Consider the following 23,152-nt stretch of genomic DNA (forward strand, 5'->3'; position numbering starts at 1 on the left):
GAGATCTGACGTGCTCTCAATTCTGCAGTCCCTTTCTTTTAGGTTTGAATTTCTGCATCTTGCTTCTTACACGCTCGAGAAAGCATCTGCAGAGCCCCCAAAACCAAATACTCATCCCACTATCTGCCCGCCTTGTGGTGTGACACAGAAGAGGCTGAAGCAGCGGGTTTGTGGGTGCCGGGATGCCTTGGCTCCGTACATCCAGAGACCCTGTCACAAACAATGCCTGAGCTCCCTCTTGGGGATCTGGATTAGGACCATCCACTGTTAAAATTTTAAACCCGGCACAAAAGGCAGAGGTGCCTATTTTAACATATCAAAGCAGACTCCCGCAGCTAGGTTCTCCCAGCATCCCTCAGTTTCAGGGCCTTCCGGCTCGCACATCCCAGCCCCCACCCTAAACTCTTCAGCCCAGGGCCGTAATTTGGTTACCCCGCTCCTATACTCTTGGGGCCTCCTGGCTGCTGCATCTGGTTTCCTTCTTCCCACCAGGAACAGCTCAGGTCTTGTCCACTCTGGACTCTCCCAGAGGTCCCTGCCTCTGGCTATATATATATATATATATATATATATATATATATATATATATATATATATATATTTACAATAAACGTTCTGCTCCACCATACCCAGGAGCATTCCTGTTCCTTCCCTTTTCCTTTCTCCTTTTCACTCAGCCATTGCTATTTTAAATTATTTATTTGTGTGTGTGTGCGCCTGCGGCAGCCAGAGGAAATCCTGATGTGCGTGCCACCCCCAAGAATATCACCACTTCCTTTCAGATAAGCTCTCCCATAACCCTGGAGCTCACCCATTACACTAGGCTGCCTGGCCTGTGAGACCAGTATCCTCTGCCCTGTGCCACCCCAGCACTAAGATTAAAAGTAGGTTCCACCTTGGACCAATTGACCGGTTGGTTGATATTGGGGTGGGGATGGGGGAATAGGTTTAGACTCGAACTCTTTCTCCTAGGCTGATCCAAGCCTCACCATGAAACCCAATCTGTCCCCCAAAATTTAAGGACCCTCCTGTGCCAGCCACCTGGGTGCTGAGATTACAGGCATCTGCCACATCTGGATGACTCCTAGTTCTTCATGAACCTCTTCCCCTGACTTCACAGGACAGACAGACACCCAGCTGTGTCTGTCTTCCAATTTATCCAATGCTTCACAGCACCAAGCACTGAGCCTCCATAAGAAGTTTGTCTTATTTTATTTTTATCAAATCTCAGAAGCTTTATTTTCAACTTCCAGGGGTTCAAAAGGTGAAGATCAAAGAAGCAGTCGTTTATTTCTCAGTTTCCCTAAATTGGCTACCCCCAGCTTCACATTTGCTTTGTGAATCTACCTTTCTCCTCTTAAAAGTGGTTACTCCATGGCTTGTGAGACACATATGCTACAAAAGCTAATGCCAACAAATAATAAACAGATAAATACAATTCACCATATGAACAAATTCAAAGTCAACCATCACCTGATCACTTCTTTTTTTTTTTTTCCGGAGCTGGGGATCAAACCCAGGGCCTTGCGTTTGCTAGGCAAGCGCTCTACCACTGAGCTAAATCCCCAACCCTGCCTGATCACCTCATTAGGTGCAGGAAAGGCCCTTGACAAAATCCCAACACCCGTTCATTATAAAAGTCCTGGAGAGATGAGAGACACAAGAGACATACCACAGCATAATAAAGACACTTTACAGGAAGCCTATGGTCAACATCTATTTAATTGGAGAGAAACTCAAAGCAACTCCAGAAGAATCTGGAACAAGACACGGTTGTCCACTCTTTTTGAATTCCTAGCTAGACCAATGAGACAGGTGAAGGAGATAAGGTGGTACAAATTGGAAAGGAAGAAGCCAAGGTATCATTTGGAGATGATATGAAATTGCATACAAGTGATCCTAAGAATTCCACTGGGATATTCCTACAGCTGATAAACACACTCAGCAAAGTAGCGGAATACAAAATTAACTCAAAGAAATCAGAAGCACTCCTATATACAAATGACAGACAGAGAGAAATCAGAGAAGCAACGCCTTGCACAATAGCCTCAAATAATAATATATCCTGGGGTAGCTCTAACCAAGCAAGTGAAAGACTTGCATGATAAAAACCTCAAGTCACTGGAGACAGAAATTGGAAGATAAAAGAAGATACAAAGAGAGCTGGAGAGATGGCTCAGTGGTTAAAGGCTCTGCTCTTCCAGAGGTCCTGAGTTCAAATCCCAGCAACCACATGGTGGCTCACAACCATCTGCAATGAGATCGGATGCCTTCTTCTGGTGTGGTCTGAAGACAGCTACAGTATACTTATATATAAAGAAGGGGTTGGGGATTTAGCTCAGTGGTAGAGCGCTTGCCTAGCAAGTGCAAGGCCCTGAGTTCGACCCTCAGCTCTGAAAAAAAAAAAAAAAAAAAAAAAAGAAGATACAAAGACCTCTCATGCTCGTGGATTAGCATAATAAAAATGGCCGTTCATCTCTACAGATCTATACAGATTCAATGCAATTCCCACTGAAATTCCAACACAATTTTTCACAGATTTTGAAAAGACAATTTCCAGCTTCATATAGAAACACAAACCAGAATAGTTGGGACAATCCAGAATAATAAAAGAACTGCTGGAAATATCACTATATCTGGTTTCAAGTTGTGCTACCAAGCGATAGTAATAAAAACAGCATTGTACTGGCACAAACACAGACACATTCATCAGTGGAATCAAACTGAAGACCCGGATATAAATCTGCACACCTTTGGACGCCTGATTTTTGATAAAGAGGCCAGAAATACACACAGGAAGTAAGACAGCATCTAAAACAAAGTGTACTAGTCAAACTGTATGTCTGCATGTAGAAGAATCCAAACAGACCCACATTTATCGCTCTGCATAAAACTCAACCCCAAATGGATCAAAGAACCCAATATAAAACTAGATACATGAACCAGATAGAAAAGAAAGTGGGCAAGAGCTGGCATGGGAAAAGATTTTCCCTGTTAGCACAGGTACTAAGATCAACAATTAACAATGGGATCTCATGAAACAAAAAAGCGGTTTGGCAAAAAAACACTGCTAATCTAACAAAGCAGTAGCCTACAGGATGGGGCAAGATTTTGACCAATTACACATCCAAGAGAGGGCTAATATGCAAAACATAGAAAGAACTCAAGTAAATGTCAAGAAATAAATAACTTACTTTAAAAATGAGGCACAGATCTAAACGGAATCCTCAAAAGAGAGACCTCAAATGGCTGAGAAACATTTAAAGAAATGCTCAACAGCCTTAGCCATCAGGGAAATGCAAATCAAGACAACTCTGAGATTTCATCATATACCTGTTAGGATGACTAAGATCAAAGCCACAGGGACAGCTCATGCCGGTGAGATGAGAAGGAGGAGGAGAAACACTCATACATTGCCAGTGGGAGAGCAAATTCGTACAGTCACGATGGAAATCAGTGTGGTGGGTCCCCAGGAAGTTGGGACTTCATCTACCCCAAGACCCAGCCATACCACCCTTGGCGTATATCCAAAGGTTGCTTCACCCTACCCCAGAGACACTTGCTCAACCACGTCCGTTGCTGCTCTACTCATAATAGCCTGAAATTAGAAACAACCTCTACTCGTAATAAACTGAAACTGGAAGCAGCCTTGCTGTCCCTCAACAGAAGAATAGACAAAGTAAATGTGGTACATTTATACAATGGGGTATTACTCAGCTGTTAAAAAAATATGACATCATCCAGGCAAACGGATTATGGAACTAGATAAAATAATCCTGAATAAGATATGCCAGCCTCAGAAAGAGAAATCTGGTTCTGTATTCACTTGTATGTGGAGGTTAGCTGTTAAGTCAATGATAACTAAGCTACAATCCACAGAACCACAGTGGTTAGGTATCAGTAAGGGACTAGAGGGAACAGAAGGATCTCGTTAGGAAAGAGAAATAGAATAGATATGAATGGCTGTGGGGCTCGAATGGGAGAATCAAATAGGGAACAGGAGAGGAGGGGAGATGAGGGAGGGAATACAGGGAAAGACCTAAAATTAAAGGTCATCAGAGGAGCAGTATGGAAACCTGAAATGGTAGAAACTTCCTAAAGTATCTACATATATGAAGACGATCTAAATAAAATAGCCAAATAGTGGGGGAGGCAGAGCCCCAACTGGTCATCTCTTGCTACCAAATGACGCTTCCAGTTCTGAGACTGGGTTTCATCTAACTGAGTTGCTGGCCACAGCTGGCCCATGAGAATCTCCAAACGACCCAGCCGTTCCCAAGACTATAGGTTGCTCTCCACAAACTGCCACTAGGGCAAAGGCTAACAACTGAACTATCACTTAGACTGCTGGGAGAAGGAAAATCAGTTTTATTCAGTGGAGTGATATGGGGTATATCAACTACGCCAGGACAGTCTCATGCTCAGGAGTAGATGATCACTACACAATGAACTTTGTGTGTGTGTGTGTGTGTGTGTGTGTGTGTGTGTGCGCGCGCGCGTGCACGTGTATACGTGTGTGTGCATGTGTATACGTGTGTGCATGTGTGTGTGTGCATGTGTGCGTGTGTGCATGTGTGCATGTATGTGTGCATGTATGTGTGTGCGTGCATGTGTGGGGGTGTGTGTGTACGTGCGTCTGTGTGCATGTATGTGTGTGGGTGTGTGTGTATGCGTGTGTTGCACTCTTTTATTTGATTACAGTTTGGTGGGTTTTTGTTTTGTTTGTTTGGGGGGAGGAGTTTTATTTTGTTTTCCTGGTTTGGGGGATCTTGTTGTATTGGGTTTTTGTTTGTTTTTGAGAAAAAACTTAAAGTTGGGTATGTGTGTGGGAGGGTAGGGATCTGGATGGACTTGAGGGAGGAGAAGACTATCATCTATATATAACTTTAAAAGAGAGCAAATAAGATATGCACGAGTGAGAATCGATAAAAATTTTAGGTAGCGGGGGGAAAATGATTACTGCTACAAATATGATCCACACTCAGAATTTGAGGCGGGAACCCTCCTGGAGAGCTGAGAAAAAGCCAAGTTTTCCTGGAAAAATCAACGGATGCTTCAGGAAGTCCTCGTTTCCGGGCTTGTCTCCGGCCTCTGCAGGGAAGGCGTGCATCGACCTGAGTGCCCAGAGCCCTTACCTCCAGTCACCTCTTAGGGGTCCCACCTCTCAACGCCGTTGGAACAGGGATTCCGTGTTTAACACACGAACTCTAGCACTCAGCTTTGGCCCACTCGCTCGTTTCTGGCGATAGAGAGACACCTTTCTCTCCTCAAGTCAGCTCTTTAATTTTCCTATAATTGTGATGCCTACATGGTCAAACACCCAAGCAGATCAGAGAAAAGAACACAGAGCTACGAGACAGCCATCCTGAATTTACTTCCGGCCTTTCCCTGACTCATCGCCGGGCCCAGAGTAAGTCGTGGGTAGCCTCTGAAGTCAGCTTTCTTTCTGGAAGAGAGTCTTTCTGGTCATTTCCAGTTCTGTATTTCTCCCCTAGACTTTCCGTTTCTTACAGAACTGAAAGGCAGCTGTTAGGATGTCAGAACGGGCGGTGGCGTCTTCCTATAGCCCTCAGTGACGTCACACAGAGGTTGCATCTGCAGATGCTGACGTTTTTCAAAACTTCACCCCTACACTAGGTCTCTATGGTGGCTTTCTAGATCAGAAAGTATGTATTTCTGCACAAATTAATACTCTGGAGTGTGTGTGTGTGTGAGAGAGAGAGAGAGAGAGAGAGAGAGAGAGAGAGAGAGAGAGAGAATCTATCTATACCAAATACATATATCTATATATGAAATATATATCCAAAATTGAACCCAGGGCCTTGCATATGCTTGCACATCTTTTACCACTGATCTACACTCCCAATCCCAACCTCATGACTAACTAGCTAACTAGTCTATACTGAGCATAGATAAAAAGTCACCTTTAGTGGAGGGGTTTGAGACAGGGTCTCTCTGTCTTTTTCTGCTTTTCAGTGTCAGCTGAGCTATATAGTTACAGAGAGAGTGGAGGTTCACCTCTGGATGTCCTGAAACTCACTCTGTAGACCAGGCTGGCTTTGAACTCACAGAGATCCACCTGCCTTTGCCTCCTTAGGGCTGGAATTAAAGGAGTGTGTTACCACACCCAGCTGACACCTCTTCTTTAGTGTGAGAAATGCTTGTTGGATTTCTTTAACTCAGAGTTTCTTATATATATATTTAGCACTTTTGTTGGGCTTATGAGCTCCCTCACAGCCCTGCCTTCTCAATCCTCTCCCCCCCCCCAAAAAAAACCAAAAAAACAACAAAAAAAAAAAAAAAAAAACCCAAAACAAAAAATCTCTATTTCCTTTATATCCTTAGAACATAAATGTGACCGAGTTCTGGAAACCCGATAGATTCTGCTGGTTAAGATTTTTCTGCAGCCACAGTCTTTAGATGCAGTTCGAGTGTTTATATATAGCTTAGATTGGGTGTTTCTCAGTTCCTGTGGTAGTTACCCCGTTTTCTGTGACTGTCAATTAAAAGTGCAGTGTTGATTCACTTCAGTCAGCAGGGCCCTTGCCTGCTCTCCTGACGTCATCAGAGCAGCCCGGGTGATGCTGTAAGCTTCACGGCCCCGGGTAAACCCTGTACTGATGTTAACGGATTTTGTTTAATTTTTAAAAATTTTTATTTCATGTCCATTAGTGTTTTCTCTGTCTGTCTGTCTGTCTGTCTGTCTGTGTCTTGAGGGTGTTGGGGCTGCTGGAACTGGAATTATAGATAGTTGTGAGCTGCCACGTGCGTGCTGGGAATTGAACCTGGATCCTCTAGAAGGAGCAGCCTTAACCACTGAGCCATCATCTCTCCAGCCTCATTAGCAGATTTTTCATTTTGCTCTACACACGGTGCCTTCTTTACCTTCAAAACAGCACTCAGCTGGCTGCGACTCAAGAATTCGTCTACCACTTGCAACCACTGTCCCCTGCCCCGTCCCAGTCCATGTACAAACAGTCAAATAAAAACTCTCACACACACGGGATAGTTGTCTAATTTTAACCCTGATTTTCATTCCAACTCTGGTCAAAAGTTGTTGGAGATCAGTGGGGAACTTAACTTGCTATTGCACAAACCCAGATATATATATAGGTTGCTAATTCTGGGAACTAAGTCTCTGTCTATAACAAGCCTAGCCTTTTCTGCAAGACAGCAGTACTGTTCTATTTGTACTGTTGGGTAAACTAACTCAAAAAGGGAAGAAACATGAGAGAAAGGTTTGCCCTGGGCCTGGGATATGTGAGTGCCCTTCTTCATGCCCAGTCCCCAGGAAGCATGCAGCAACGATGAAATCTATGACTGTAGCTTTCCCCTTAAACATCCATTTAGCCCAAACATTTGGATAAAAAAGCACTTCAACTAGAAGTCATACACCAAGAGGGCTGGGGAGACGGCTCAGCCATTGAAAGCATTGGGTTCAGTTCCCACACTCACATGATGTCTTAACCACCTGTAACTCCACTTCTTGGGGACCCCAAGCCTTTCTTTAGCCTGTGAGGGCACTGCGCCAATGTGGTGCAGAGGGGTACATATCACATATAAATTAAAAAATGACTACTTTTTAAAAGAAGTTAATCCAGCAACACAAGACCAGACATCTAATGTACAGAATAGTCATTACGGTGGGAAGTGACTGGAAGGGAAGCTTCCAGGGTCCCAGAAGTGCTGAGAATGTACTTTGTTGCATGGGCTAGACAGACAAGAAGCAGTTTAAAACCACGATGAGCTGAGGTTGGAAATGTAGCTCAGTTGGGAGAGTGGGTGCTCACCATGTATAAAGCCCTAGGTTCAATCCCCAGCAATGCATGAAAGCGGGTGTGGTAGCCCACACCCAATCCTAATCAGTAGTGATCTCATTCCAGCACTTCCTTAGAGGACCTGTACAGCAAGGCCATCCATGGCTAAAGAACCAGCCAGAGCTGAGACAGCATCAAACAGAAACAGACAATTCACGATCTATTCAATTCTAATGTGTATAGTATTCCATACGTCAACCTGTAACAGGGCCCCCAGACCTTAACATAATTGACTCCATGATGGTAGCACCATCCAGACCAGAAAACAAAGCACACAGATAGCACCAGCAGTCAAAATGAAAGCAAAGACCTTTCCCATAGTTCTGGGGAAGTCTCTAGATGTACTAACCTTGCTTCTTTTGGTTTCTGTAGTTCTGCTCTGGCTGACTGCTCTTGTTAACTGAAGTATGTCAACCCAGAACACAGCTTCTGGGCTTATGAGCTCATCTTGAGACAGTCTCGGTGCTGCACTGGGATTTCAGGGCTACAGAGTATAGCAGCCATAGAATAAAGATTGTCTATTGGCTGAAACCCATGTTTGGGCAGTCTTCTCTGGTGAATACCCTACAATACTACAGCAAAAAGTTGCAGAGGGGTCAGGAATCCAATATTTTCATAAGTCTATAAAACAAAGTGTGAGCCTTTACAGAAATGCTGTTCTTCCGGTCGTTGCCTTTGCTCCCTCCCCTCTCTCCTGGCCAGGAGCTGATAAATCATACTGATAAATTGGGGGTTTCCTTTGAGCTGCAAGTATTCCAACACGTTAGGGACTCTGAGTGACAGCTATTGTCAGCTCAAGAGCAACCTCGAAGATATTCAACTGACAGCAAAACAACAAAAACAAAACTCACAAGCCACCTATGAGTTTTGATAAGAATCCTTATTGAGGTGCTACGATACCCTATGATATTAAGGTGTTCTTGACTGATCTGACTGGTTGAAAGCACCATGATAGGGATCTTAATAACAGCCCTGTGTCTGGGATTAATGTGGAACACAGTTTTTAATACTCTTTCCATGAAGATCATGGATTCCCTATTTATTAGGAAGCTCCAAAACTAAAATTTGAAGCTAACGAAGGTACACCAATTTTAACAGTTAGATAAACTATTTTAGCATACTATCCGGAGTGGTCAAAACCGAGGTCTTCCACAGCCTGCAGGCATTCTACCATTGACTATATCCTCCATCCTTACGTTTTTCAAAAGAGATATTAAACTGTTCCGCCATTTGTGGAGATGATTTATGGGAGAAATGGCTCGAAAAAAAATTACTTAACAGACATTGAAACTGCCAGCGAGGCCGCTGGAAATTAGAGGCATCAACAAATATTCAGAGGGAAAAAAAAAAGCAATGTGGTGGTTGGTGCTCACCTTTAATCCCAGCACCAGAAGGCAGAGGCAGTTCGATCTCTGAGTTAGGGCCAGCCTGGTCTAGAGTGAGTGCCAGGACCCCGGTCTCAAAACAAACAACAAACAAACAAAACAAAATCAAAAGAAAATTAAAGGAGGAGGAGAAGAAGAAGAAGCCCTCTTTCCAGGTCCTGATGGCTACATTGCCTATGGTTATTTCTGCTATTTTGTTATTTCTGCTGATTTGTTTTGTTTCCTTGAGACAATGTCTCACTAAGGTAGCCAGCTTTGAAAGGCGTTCACCCGGCAAGTGCTGAGATTACAGACCTCTGCCACCAAGACTGACTTCTTGGATTTCCCTCCCATTTTACAACATTCTGGAAAAGGTAAAAATCATTGTGGTGGAATACAGGGGAGGGTCGCACACGAGGAGTGGCACAGAGAACTTTCAGACTGGCAGAATTGTCCTTGGTTGTGGAGGTAGGTGTAAATTCAAACACAGTTGTACTGGGCACAGGGAGTGGGGGGAGATAGGGAAAGGGAGGGGGAGGGGTAACTCAAGCCCACCCCCAGTTTTTCATGCCAGCCTAGACTACAAGGAAAGACCCCTTTTTTTTTTTTGGTTCTTTTTTTCGGAGCTGGGGACCGAACCCAGGGCCTTGCGCTTCCTAGGTAAGCGCTCTACCACTGAGCTAAATCCCCAGCCCCGGAAAGACCCCTTTTGAAAAAACAAAAGAAAAGAAAATCCAAACGAAGCAACCAAATATAGTGAACGGCTTTGCAAGGAATTTTCATGTACACAAATTTTTTAAAATGAAGGAACAAGTTGCTTCAACCTCCAACAACATGAGGGTACAAGATGGAATGATGTCTGTCTGCATGAAGAGTGGTCATGCTTTCCATTTGGTAACTCAGCTGCAAAGCCGTTTGTTCCAGAACTAAGCACTAGCATGCAAGATTTGGAACAGGGTACTGTCCTGAGGCTACCCCGCAGGATTAGTCAACGCAGATAACAGCATATTCTTACTGTTCTTTTGCTCAGGACTAGGGCGGAACTTGGTAAACTCCTTTGATGAGAGGGGATCAGAAGCACTGAAGGTGGTATCCAGGCCTGGGGGATTGTGGGCCGGAACAAGTGGTCCTCGCTCCGCGTCCTTACACGTCATGACAGAGCTGACTGGTTCTTTACTCACAGTACGCTCCTTCTTGGTCCCCCTCTGCTTCATTCAAGCCCCCAGCTTTTGATAGAGAGGATCTATCTCCTCTCCTCTGCCCGAGTTCTCAATTCCATTGTTCTGAAGACAAACAAGACTGTAACTAATTCATTCGCTATACTCCTCCCTACCTTTTCCCCCGTCAGGATAGAGGACAGAGGCTGACAGGGGGATGGCCAGATGGCTTTCATCAGCATCTCTTTTAGGCTGGTGTAGGATGATGTCATCATGCATTGGGCAAGAAGGAAGGATGGGCGGGAGAAGAGTTTTAGAGAGAGGAGGAGACTGGAAGGGAGGGAGAGAGGAAGCCATGGAGAGAACATGGAGGCAGATGTTAAGATTCCTTTCTGCACATTTACAGGTTATTATGAATATACTTAAGGGATGGATGTGGGGGTTGGGGATTTAGCTCAGTGGTAGAGCGCTTGCCTAGCAAGCTCAAGGCCCTGGGTTTGGTTCTCAGCTCCAAAAAAAAAAAAAAAAAAAAAAAAAAAAAAAAAAAAAAGGATGTGTACAGGGCTTTGTATGTTTAGGTGGGAAATTATATCTTATCAATCAGATCAGAGGTTATTGTGTGTTCTTTCATGTATCAGTTTAAGTTTAAGAGAGTGTGCAACAGCTAGAGACACTGGGCTGCCACGGTGTTGGGATGTGTGTTTCTGGCATGGTGGCAACCGGCCTTGGAACTAGATGAATAGAAGGATTGCAGCCAGGCTCAGAGAGAAGCCTTCGGCAGTGTGATAGGGGATGGAGCAAAGTGGGTGAGAGGCTTTGCTGACCGAGATGAAGATATCTTCCAGATATCTTGGGGCACTACGGTACTGGATCTAGGGTGGGATAAAAGATAGACTTTTTTTTTTAAAATAATTTTACAGCAACAGGTTGGTTCTGGTGTCCTTTCATTTGGACAGAAACAATATTATTTAGTTTGATTCACACTGTTTGGAAATTGTTGGTATCCTTTCCCCAGAGGTGGGTTATCCATACTGTCAGAATTACTGGCTGCCATGTCCTCTAGTACTGAAACATGTGATGCTCTACCAACACCCGACGTGGTACAATGGGTCCCCTAACCAATGTGGTGTTCTTAGTTGCTCCATTTATCTCAGCTCCCACAGTAGAAAGAACCCTAGTGAGAAGGAAAGCTGAGCAAAGGAGGCCGTCAAGATGATCACGTGTGCGTTCTAGAAAAATCTTCCAGAACTTTGCCGTTAACCTTGGACACATCAGGAATTTAGAGTTTTGCATTTTCCTAGTTCCTGTTCCTCATCAAATCCCCTTAAAAAGAGAAATTGCAAGGGGGCAAGAGAGGGGAGGATGAAAGCCAGACAACAGACACCTAGATACTTTACTGTGTATTAATCCATCATGCACTCAAGTTAAACACTCTATCATTTCCAATTTAGAAATACAGAAGTACACAGTCATGGGTTATACAGTTTGCATTAAATCGAGAACCCTAGGAGTCTTCAGGGTAGGGTCTGAAGCCAAATGGTTGAGAACAAGGGGATGTCTCCTCTGTGTCTGCATAGTAATTACTGTCTGGTCCAGCATTTATGGACATACCACAATGTCTCTCCAGAAACCAGGGGAAAATGTTCCATATTAAAACAGCCAATGGAGAAAACGAGATGTTACACACACACTCAGAACCCAGTCTCCTCACTGGATCCAAAGTCCCAACGGTGGCGGGGGGTGCATCTACATATGGACAAAGTCATTTTGACGAGGAGGGAAATTGATTCCATGGAAGCCATTGCCCCATCAACCCTACAGGCTACAGAGTGATATAAGTAGGAGTCAGGGTATTTGTTACATAGAAAGAACCAACAGGGGAGGTCTGACACCATAAAGAACATTAAAGCACTAACCACTGAGCTCCACTGCCCTGTACCTTCTAACAATCCTATGAAACCAACACTGCAGGACTGTACAAGAAAGCAGAAGGCCCGCTGGGATGGGTTAGTTATTATGCATGAACCTCTTTTTGAGATCACCTAGTCCGTGTGGTTCGTTTACAAGGCAGGAAACTGAAGCCCAAGATGGTACCCAAGGGCAAACAAAGGTTTGAACAGAAGAGGCTAGGTCTTGAGTAATAATTTCACAGCACGACTAACCAGGTTATTGCCCTGCCCCTCCTGGAGATGGAGCCCAGGGCCTTGAGTATTCTTGCCAAGAACTCTACCACACGGGCAATGTTCCCCGCCCTCATTAGCTCCTCTTGCACAGAAGTGTCTGGACTTCGAAAATATTAGTTTAAAACAATCATATTCATTCATGGCTTATAATCCGTTGCTATTGTTTACCATTCTTAGCTGGCTGTATCTAGATAGTCAAAAGACAGAGGCTATGGGGCCGCTGGGTTACTAATGTTCGCTGCCCAAGCAGAGGGTCTCCATCCCCAGCATCCATGTAAAAACTCAGGCACTGTGGCGGTTGCCTATAATCCACATGCTGGAGTGGTGAAAACAGGGGGACTTTTTAGAGCTCACTGTCCATTTAGTCTTGGTGAGCTCCAGGTTCAGCAAGAATCCTCGTCTTAAAAACCAAGGTAGGCTCTCAACTCACAGTAGCAAGGGTCGCCTGCACAAGATCAAACCAGTTAAAATTCCAACATGGCTGAGGATAGGTCTCCTGAGGTCCCAAGAGCTACTTACAATTGCTGGCTGCTGTGGGGGAAGTCAGTTTTCTTTGGGAGGCTGCCCATGCTCCCAGCCAGACGCCCTCATACCTAGTCACATTTGGTCAGTACTAATAGGACACAGTGAGTGCCCTAGATTTTTTGTTTGTTTGATTTTGGAATTTTTTTTTTATCAACTTGATATAAACTTGCGTTATCCATGAAGAGGATATTCAATTGAGAGAATGCCTCCATCAGATTTCCTGTAGGTGAGTCTGTAGGTCCTCTCCTGGATTAATGATTGACGTGGGAGGGGCCAGCTCAACAGAGCAAATGGCACTCCCGGGTAGATGGTCCTGAGGTGTATAAGAAAGAGGGCTGAGCAGGCCACAGTCAGTGAGCGGCAATCCTTCATTGTCCCTGCTTGGTTTCCTGCCTCCAAGTTGCTGTCTTAGCTTTCCCCTGACAAGGATGATAACCTACAAGCCAAATGAACCCTTCTTCCTCAAGTAGCTTTTGGCCGTGATGTCTTATCACAGCAATAGAAACCCAACTAAGATGATGACGAGGATGAGGATGTGGAAAGGAGGACACGAAGTGGAGAGTGGCAGGGTTGGAGGGAGGTGGTGTAGCATATTTAGATCAGAATAGATTGTATACATTAATTAAAATTTCAAAGAATTAATAAAAATATCATTTTGAGAAAGACAAAGTGAAAGGGATAGAGTAAGACATCAGACACTCAGTATCAACCCCTGGTTTCCATACAAACATACACACACCTATGTACACAGAGAAACACACACACACACACACACACACACACACACAAACACACACACACACACACACACACACACACACACACACACAAGTCAAGGAGCGCTGGGTGTGAGCTGCAGTTCAGTGATAGCACAGGTTGTGGTTCCATTGCCATTGAAAATAGGAAAAATAGAGACAAAAAGGAAGGAAGGAAGGAAGGAAGGAAGGAAGGAAGGAAGGAAGGAAGGAAGGAGGCAGAGAGAGAGGGAGGGAGGGAGGGAGGGAGGCAGGCAGGCAGGGAGGCAGGCAGGCAGGAAGGAAGGGTGAGTCAGTCAAAAAAAAATTACAAACTGCTATCCAATCCTGACTGTCTTCTAGGGTCTCTTACAGCCACCTGGTGATTCTCCCAGTCTTTCTACAAACATTTGTAAAAAGAAATATGGAAAAAGCTCAAAGGACCCCAAGGGCTTTGTCTCCAGACACGTCTCAGACACACTTTACAGGGATGAAGTTGAATTCAAACAATCCTGCAAAATCTCGAACACATTCTAAACTTCCTTTTGCTCCCCCCCCCCATTCCTCTTTGCATGAAAGGGTGGCCTCTAAACCCCAATCCTGTTCTAGCCTCCTGAGTGTGGAGATTCCAGCACAGGGCACCAGGCCTGGCCTCACACATTCTCTTATATCGCATCTGCATCGGTTGTATGGTTTCTCCAGAGTCAGACAAGCTCTTAAGTGGCAGGGCTAGGACTCCAAAGTCCTGTCCCACTTCAAAGTCCACATTCTTTCCTCCATACCACACTGCAAGGACAGAGACGCCCCAGGAATCTTGCTAACAGGCCTCTCAAGCTAGCGTCACAGAACCCGTTCTACAATCATTCTATACAGGGTTTTGATGGCCCGGACACATCCTTCTTGTTTCTGGTCTTCAGATTCCTCAAAATTAATGTAAATGTCACCTGTAGCTTCCAACCACGGCAACTGCAGAACGTGACTGCACATCACGGTACAGCAGGCACGAAGAATCCAGGCTCATCAGCCAGCTCAGTAACGATCACCATGCTATAACTTATAATAAAAGCTAATCTATATGAGAAATCTATGAGTTGAATATGATTGTCAGAAATGAGTAATGTTCTCTTTTCAAAGGAGTATTCCACACTGTCTTTTTGTAAATCCTATCATAACAACTGGTTGAAAAGCGTAAATATTTTCACCAGCATAAACATTTAGGGAATACATTAATCACTGAGTAGTTCTTCTTCTTCTTCTTTCTTCTTCTTCTTCTTCTTCTTCTTCTTTCTTCTTCTTCTTCTTCTTCTTCTTCTTCTTCTTCTTCTTCTTCTTCTTCTTCTTCTTCTAATTTCAATCTGCAAGCATAGCTCTTTATGATTTAGGAGAGTCAGAATTCTGCTTATGACTCCCATTCTATTGGCTACCACATTCTTGTAGTGTTGGGAAAAAAAAGAGTGGAATTGAGGGCAGTGTGGCATTTAGGGGTATCTTTTTATATACTTCTTTATACTGAATATTCTACTGCTACTGAAAATACAACTGGAAATCTTATAGTGAGTGAGTGCTTTGGTTTAATTTTGAAACACACACACACACACACACACACACACACAATTACAGTGTTTCAGCTGTCCACTTCATGAGGTCTATAATCACCTAGGAGATGGCCCCACTGGCTAGGATTCTGAACTATATAAAAGAGAGAAAATGAGACCATAATGAGGGAGGTAACCCAGGCCCAGCAAGACAAACATTGAATGTTCTCTCTCATTGGAAGCTCTTTGTTTCAAATCTTCATCTGTGAGTATATAACCTGTGGTAATTATAGAAATCAGGAAAGAAAACAAGGACCATTGCAGGCGTAGGGGAGCCGGGGGAGGGGGTGTGACAGCAGGGCAGTACAAGCAATGCAATCAAACACATGGAAAAGGGGGGCTCCTTAGGGAGGGGGAAGATAAGTCCCTATTGCTGAGAACTCCAAGCACTTCAGACACAGGGTCCAAAGACTCCTGAGCTTAAACGGACCTGAATTCCTCCCCACTGAGAACCAGTTCTCATGGTACCAGAAGGCATGATGCAAACTTCCAAAGGAGGGAAGCAACCAACAGGTCTCCTCAGCTCTGACACCTCTGAGCCACAACAATGACCAGCTCTACACGGTAACCTGAAGAGTGTCGAGCAATACACATAGCTGGGCCCCAATCAACAACTCTCTAGTTGGACTTAAGACCTGTTCAACAAGAGGGAAACAATGCCTAGTACTGGAAACTAGCGAATTGCTCAGTTCCAGTGAAGTGATGGTTACTGGAGGAGAATCTACAGCCACTAATCTATTAAGCCGGAATAATCCCTGACAGTGATCTATAAACATTTGTCCTTATACCTCAACAAGACTACACTATAGACAACCACAACTGTGGTGGTTTGAATATGCTTGGCCTATGGGAAATAGCACTACTAGGAAATGTGCCCTCATAGAAGGAAATTTGTCACTGGGGTGTGTGGGCTTTGAGGTCTCTATGCTCAAGCTCCCCTCAGTGTGGAAAGAGACCCTCCTCCTGGCTGCCTTCGGACCAAGATGTAGAATTCTCAAGTCCTCCAGCACATGTCTGTCTGAACGCTGCCACACTCCCCGCCATGATGAAAAATGTGAGCCAGGCCAGTTAAATGTTTTTCTTTGTGAGAGTTGCCTTGGTCACAGTGTCTCTTCACAGCAATAACACCCAAACTAAGACAACAACCAATCAAAATACAGAGCTGGGAGTCCAGTCCCAATGAAAACATCTACAGTACTTCTCAAAGGCTCGAGGAACACTGTGAAAGAGGGTGAAAAGACTCTAAGAGCCAGAGGACCAGAGGGTTTTTTTTTACTATGAGATTGTGTCTCCTCGTAACTTCAAAAGCTACACCCGGGCTGGAGAGATGGTTCAGTGGTTCACTGACTGCTCTTCCAGAGGTCCTGAGTTCAATTTCCAGCAACCACATGGTGGCTTATAACCATCTGTAATGGGATTCGATGCCCTCTACTGGTGTGTATGAAGAGAGCTACAGTGTGCTCATATACATAAAGTAAATAAATAATTCTTTAAAAAAAAAGGGGGGGGGATCCTCAAATCAGAAGCATTAAAGAATGATGGTGCTTGTAATTAATGGACTAACAATTCTTATCATTTATTATAAAATAATCTGTAGTGGCTATTTGGGTTATCACGCTCTGTGGAAATTCTTAGTTGAACACATAGATGAACATGAATAAAGTATTAAGGTTCATCTCTGTAATTTATTTAAAAAAAAAAAGCTATACCCATGAAGTCTCACCAGCATGACTGCCCAAACATGTGTGACACTAAGGGACATGCAAAACTGGACAGGAAAACCCCCGCCATGAAGCTTCAACCATACACAAAGAACCACAGGCAACTGGGTAAAGCTGGGAACTGAATTAGCGGCACACCACTGGAAAGAGTACCCCAACCGATTACCCAGTGTCAAAGGTCAACCCTGAAAACATACGTAACATTATATGGTCTAACGGGTTATATTTTAGAGTATACATGTATACATACACACACACACACACACACACACACACACACACACTGAGTGAAACAAGAGGTCATGAATTTGAGGGAGAGTGGGAAGGGGCACACGGGAGGATTTAGAGAAAGGAGATGGAAGGAAGAAATGTTGTAATATTATAATCTGAAAAATTAAATTAAGTAGGAAGCGAGTTGAGCAGAAGCACTTGTTGGCTCTTTTTCTCTGACTGGGGATGCAAAGCTGCCTCTGGCTTCTACTACTGTGGTTTTCCTGACGGAGTGGACTGTAGCCTCCGAGTGTGAGCCGAGATGGTCCTACAAAGGGCTCTGAGATGCTTCCAAGCCGCACAAATTTCCTGTTCCGAGCAATTGTTATGCTCTACACAAACAAGTTCTTTCTGAAACTAAAGAAAATAAAGCTGCCAGTTACCTCCAGTTCCTGTTCCTTTGTGCGGTACGATCTCAGAGGAACCCCGAGATGCCGCTGTCATTCCTTGGGCCGGCGTGGACACACTGTTCTAGTGACTAAGGCGCTACTGTGGGGTTCCGATTCAACGGCTTTTGGGAGTCTTAAAGTTCACATCCGTAAGATTCATGGAAGTCAATGTGGTCAGAAGAATTTGCCTGGATCTCTGCTTTTTTTTTTTTTTTTTTTTTTGCGATATCTACACCTAATTTTACTTTGTGGGTAAGCCGTGGCCCGCCCATCCTTTGGTAGTAAAAATAAGAAACTAAAATTGACGTTTTACAATGTCTTCAGAATATAGGTCATTTTCAGGCTTTCTTTATCTTTCTGTTAGTCAGTAGATATTATTTTCTCCACCCACCCACCCACCCATCCATCCATCCATCCACCCATCCACCCACCCGTCAGTCCGTCCATCCATCCATCCATCCATCCATCCACCCACCCACCCACCCATCCATCCATCCACCCATCCACCCACCCGTCCGTCCGTCCGTCCATCCATCCATCCATCCATCCATCCATCCATCCATCGATCTATGCTGGGTGTGGGTATGTGTGGATGGGTGCCCTTGAGTTCCTGAGAACCTAGGATGTCAGATGACAATTCTGAGAGATTCATTTTCTCCTTCCACAACTGTGGGTCCCAGGATCAAACTCAGATAGTTAAGGCCAGGTCCCCGCTGCCAGAGACAGAGCTAAGACTCACGTCGCGTTTATATGCCACCCCTTCAATATTGGTAGCATCCCTACCGGTCACTTGTACGTGCCCGTCACAAAGTCTGCCAACGTAGTCGACAAGCGTTTCCTTTTACAGGTTTGCCGTACAGCGTCGTGCACGCAGTCAGGGAGCCTTTCCTTACAGAAGCCTGCTTTCCTTTTCACTCCCGGCTGCCTTTTCCCAGTCTCTTGCTGAGCTGGAGCAAAAGCTGCTACAGATCTAGATGTGCCGGTGTCTGGGAAGGATCATGGAGCCCAATTGTTCTCACCGTGTCCCAGAGAAGGAACCCCATGGTATTCACAGGAAATGTAGCAGAGCCCAGGAATCTATGCTGTAATGGCTCTGCTGGGAGTTCTGGGGCAGGCTGGTCCCCAGACTGTAATATGCACTTGTAGGTAATCAAGTGTGGTGACCCCACCCCCACAGAGGAGTCACCCTAAGTCTCAGCAGGATCTCGGGCTAGTTTTATTTAGCAAACACTGGGAAGAGGGATTTAAAACATGTTTTTCTGGTTCCAAACCCTCTTTTTCCCACTTGGCTGGGGAAAAAAATAATGTTTTCTTTAGTCTCATAATTCAAAGAAAAACCTTAGTTGTGCTAGGCAGGATGTGTTAATATTTGCTGATCTATTTTTATTTCATTTATTTATTTAGTGTGTGTGTGTGTATGTGTGTGTGTGTGTGTGTGTATGTGTGTGTGTGTGTGTGTGTGTGTGTGTGAGAGAGAGAGAGAGAGAGAGAGAGAGAGAGAGAGAGAGAGAGAGAGAGAGCACGTGCAACTATGTCACAGATCACATATGGAGATCACAAGACAGATTCTAGGAGTTGATTCTCCCATCACATGTGTCCTGGGGGTCAAATTCAGGTCAACAGCTTTGGCAGCAAATGCCTTTACCCCATCTCACTGGACTGTTAACTATTAATTAAATACATATGTTTCATGCAAATATACTATACAGCCTCCCAAGCCTCTTTATAGACATATTATCTTTTAATTTTAATTTTAGTTAGAATGTCAAATAATAGATAACAGAATAAAAACAAATGCTAGAAGGTCAAATAACTAGGTAGGAAAATGTGGCATTTTAACCTGTACATATCTTCATACTTTTTCTTACTTTGCCTCCTACCCCTTCACTCTACACTGGCTGGACCCATCCCTTCCCCAAATTGTCCCTCCTCCTATTTTGATGTTACACGCACTCTATTATCCTCTCTTGTTTAATAACAATGCAATTATACTTAATAAAAAAGATATGTTTTAGTCCAATTTTTGAAGGGCAAGCAAGGTTTTATTAAGAAGTGGTAATGAAGGGCTGGAGAGATGGCTCAGCGGTTAAGAGCATTGACTGCTCTTCCAGAGGTCCTGAGTTCAATTCCCAGCACCAACATGGTGGCTCACAATGGAATGGAATCCAACGCCCTCTTCTGGTGTGTCTTAAGACAATGACAGTGTACAGTGTACTTACATAAAGCAAACAAATAAATAAAAAAAAAATAGAAGTAGTAATAAAGAAAACTAACTCCTGAAAGTTGTCCCTAGGACAAGGAGGGGGTCCCCAACATGGGTTGCCCCAATTTATGTTTGAGATTAGATATTGATATGGGCCTTGAACTTACAATCCTCTTGCCTCTTTTCTCTTACTCCTGTACTAAGATTAAAGATATGTAGAATCATGCCCTTTGCCCCCCTTGGGCCTCTTTCAATGGCCTATATGCATTTATACATACATGTGCATATATAAATTTAATTATAGACTCTGCATATGAGAGAAACCAGACCTAAAATTATTCTATAATACCACTGAATGCAAGAGGGAGTGAAAAGAAGTGAGGTAGTGTTCAGTTCCTAGGGATAGAGTATGGGTATTTCTGTTACAGATAAGTCAGATAGCAAGTTATACTGATTGGTGTATATACTGTAATGTGCCTATATCAACTATATGTGACTTCCATATACAATTAAAATTGTATCATAGTAAGGAGTTGTTGAAATGTAATTACGGTTTTTTTTGTTGTTGTTATTGTTGGGGGAAAAAAAACCCCTCTGCTTCCAGAAAGGTTAGACAATTGTTAGAGAGTGATGGATGGGTGACTGAATTAGAAATAACACAATGTTGCCAGTCCTAAAGTAGCAACTGTATCGACCTTTTCTACTGGGGCTGAGTTCCTGTTAAGCTCAGTTCTGCAGCTGTTTGTCAATTATAGCCCAGGGTGTACATAATTAAATATTCACTTACACTTTGATCCATTTTGTAGACAATATCTCACTCTGAACCTCAAGCTGGCCTTGAACTCTAGATCTTCCCACAGACTCCTCCTCTGAGATTACAGGTTTGCTTCATCGTGCTCAGTTTCCGAATGTTCTTATCTTAAAAAAAAAAGGTTCTAGAGATTTGAAACTACACACCAATTAGGAGACGCATTTCGTTATTATTTCCTTCAGGGTGGGTAGAGAACACAGAAGCTTTGGGCAATGGCTCTCCACTATGGGAGTGGTAGTGGCATTTTCTATTGGAGCCCAAGGCTGGAGCGGTAACAATAACTCTATGAACAGCCAAGAAGCCAATACAGTTTGATTATCCGAAGATGCTGTGACCTATCTAGGGCTTTTCCTACCAGACCCTCAGCATTTTGATGGCATCAGACTCTCAGGTCTAGATTATGGAAGACCTGGGAACATTGCAGATACAAATCTTCCCCCACGAGACTCTAGAGCCTGACCTGGATTTGTGGTCAGACAAGAATCTACATACAGCCTCTTAACAAAGAACAAGCCAAACGGGTCCACATCACCAATGCAGTATTTTGAAATCATTTTCTCCTTTGATTACATAAATTTGATACTATCTAGCTATGAAGGAAAAATGATAATTTGAAAGTATTCAGTAGGTAGACACTCACGGGAGCACATTTTTATGAAATCTCTCCTTTAACTGTATTGCCTTTATTTCCACATTGAGAAAGCAATGATCTTCTCTACACAAAGACAGAACTGAGTGATTGGAGTTGCTGACTAAAGTCTGTCTCTCTCCCAGCCCATGAGTGTTACAATTCCCAGCCAGGATGACAGTAGTAGATATGAACGATTGCATCCTCTGACCTTCTACCAACTACATTCTAAATCTGGGAGGATGCACAGAGAATGCGGTACTTGCTCTGAAGAAAGACTGGGACTGGTCCAGCCACGCCTTCTTAAAGGCCTCAGTATCCAATCTGGAGAGAGCCCTTTCGTCTATGCTTGTTGACTGCTACACCCGGAGGAATGTTTTAATTTTCTTTTCGTTTAAAAATTAGTTTTACCATCTGGGCACGGTCTTATCTTAATCTTTCAAAATCTTGGTTTCTTCCCTAAGTCGGCATTACAGAGCATTTTCAAATTGAATCAAGGGCAGCCACTGCATGAAACACAGAGGAGGCCCAGAACGGCAGCACCAATGGGGTTCATGCAGAACCAGGGGTGGGAGAAACTCAACACAGGTGTTTGTGATGCGGAAACTCCGTGGAGGCGTCACATGTTGTGGCCTGCTGATGCCCTGGTCTTGGCATCAGAATCAAACTGCACCTCAGGGTGGCTCCTGAGAACCATGCTTTCTAACAATGTCCCCTGCCCCCTTTGCATTCCCTCTGGAACTTTGGAGCTTACTAAGTGTGCCTCCCTTTCCCTACCTCACTGATAGATACCATTGTTCGCCTGGCTAGAGCTTATCACCAAGTGACATTTCATCATCACTCCTTCAGTAGGAAAATGTATCCCCACGGACACCGTTTTCTGCTGTTCCCATCTTTTTTTTTTAATTTATTCATTTATTATATATAAGTACACTGTAGCTATCTTCAGATACACCAGAAGAGAGAATCGGATCTCTTTACAGATGGTTGTGAGCCACCATGTGGTTGCTGGGAATTGAGCTCATGACCTCTGGAAGAGCAGTCAGGTGCTCTTAACCGCTGAGCCATCTCTCCAGCCCTGCTGTTCCCATCTTTAACTGACTTCCCTGTGAGCACAGTGACAAGTCTCAGTGTTTCATGTGCAGTGGTGACAGGGAACGGAGATGGATGGTTGTCACATTTCTTGCCTGTAGGGACTGCTGAGGAGGTGGGGGTGAGGAGATGTTGAAAGAGCAAAGGAGAGAAGTGTCAGGTGGAGTAGTTGTTGGAGTACCGGGTCATTTTATAAAGATAGATGTGGGTAGGAAGAAGGGTGGGGCTCAGGGATGGAGGTCAAGATCCATCCCTGGGTGAAGGTTAAGATCCTGAAGAGAAATGGGTGGGAAGCCACAAAAGAGCCTTAAGCACGGACGGAAGGCACCTCACGCCCACCCACCGTCAATGCACACTGCGATAAAAAAAAGGTCCCCTGTCACCAAGCCTCCCAGAACTCCACAGACTGAGATTTTAAAATGCTTTAAAATAGGTAATTGGCTTTTGACTTTAAAATAGCTCCCCACAGGTCTGCCTTAAATAACGACTTCATTATGCTGAATTTGGTCCTAACAGACAGTCTGGGGCCTAAAACAAAGACTTTTTTCTGAGGTTTATTTGTTTTTTTTGTTTGTTTGTTTGTTTTGTTTGGTTTTGTTTTGTTTCTACTGGCTTTACTTGTTTTTTTTTTTTGTTTGTTTGTTTGTTTGTTTTTTACTGGCT

General features: G+C 44.0%; 1 protein-coding gene across 5 annotated transcripts in view; it reads right to left on the reverse strand.

Moving 5' to 3' along the window:
- The window catches only part of Gcnt2 (glucosaminyl (N-acetyl) transferase 2), a 104,748-nt gene that overhangs the window by 13,348 nt on the left and 68,248 nt on the right, over positions 1–23,152 (reverse strand). For 2 of the 5 annotated variants that reach the window (XR_005495276.2, XR_005495275.2), the window contains exon 2: positions 20,746–20,876. The exons of the other annotated variants lie outside the window; for them this stretch is intronic. The gene's annotated coding sequence lies outside the window, so the exon portion shown is untranslated. The remainder of the gene's footprint in view (positions 1–20,745; positions 20,877–23,152) is intronic. 5 annotated transcript variants of the gene reach the window in all.

This window comes from Rattus norvegicus, chromosome 17 (genome assembly GCF_036323735.1).
Source record: "Rattus norvegicus strain BN/NHsdMcwi chromosome 17, GRCr8, whole genome shotgun sequence".
NCBI lineage: Eukaryota > Metazoa > Chordata > Mammalia > Rodentia > Muridae > Rattus > Rattus norvegicus.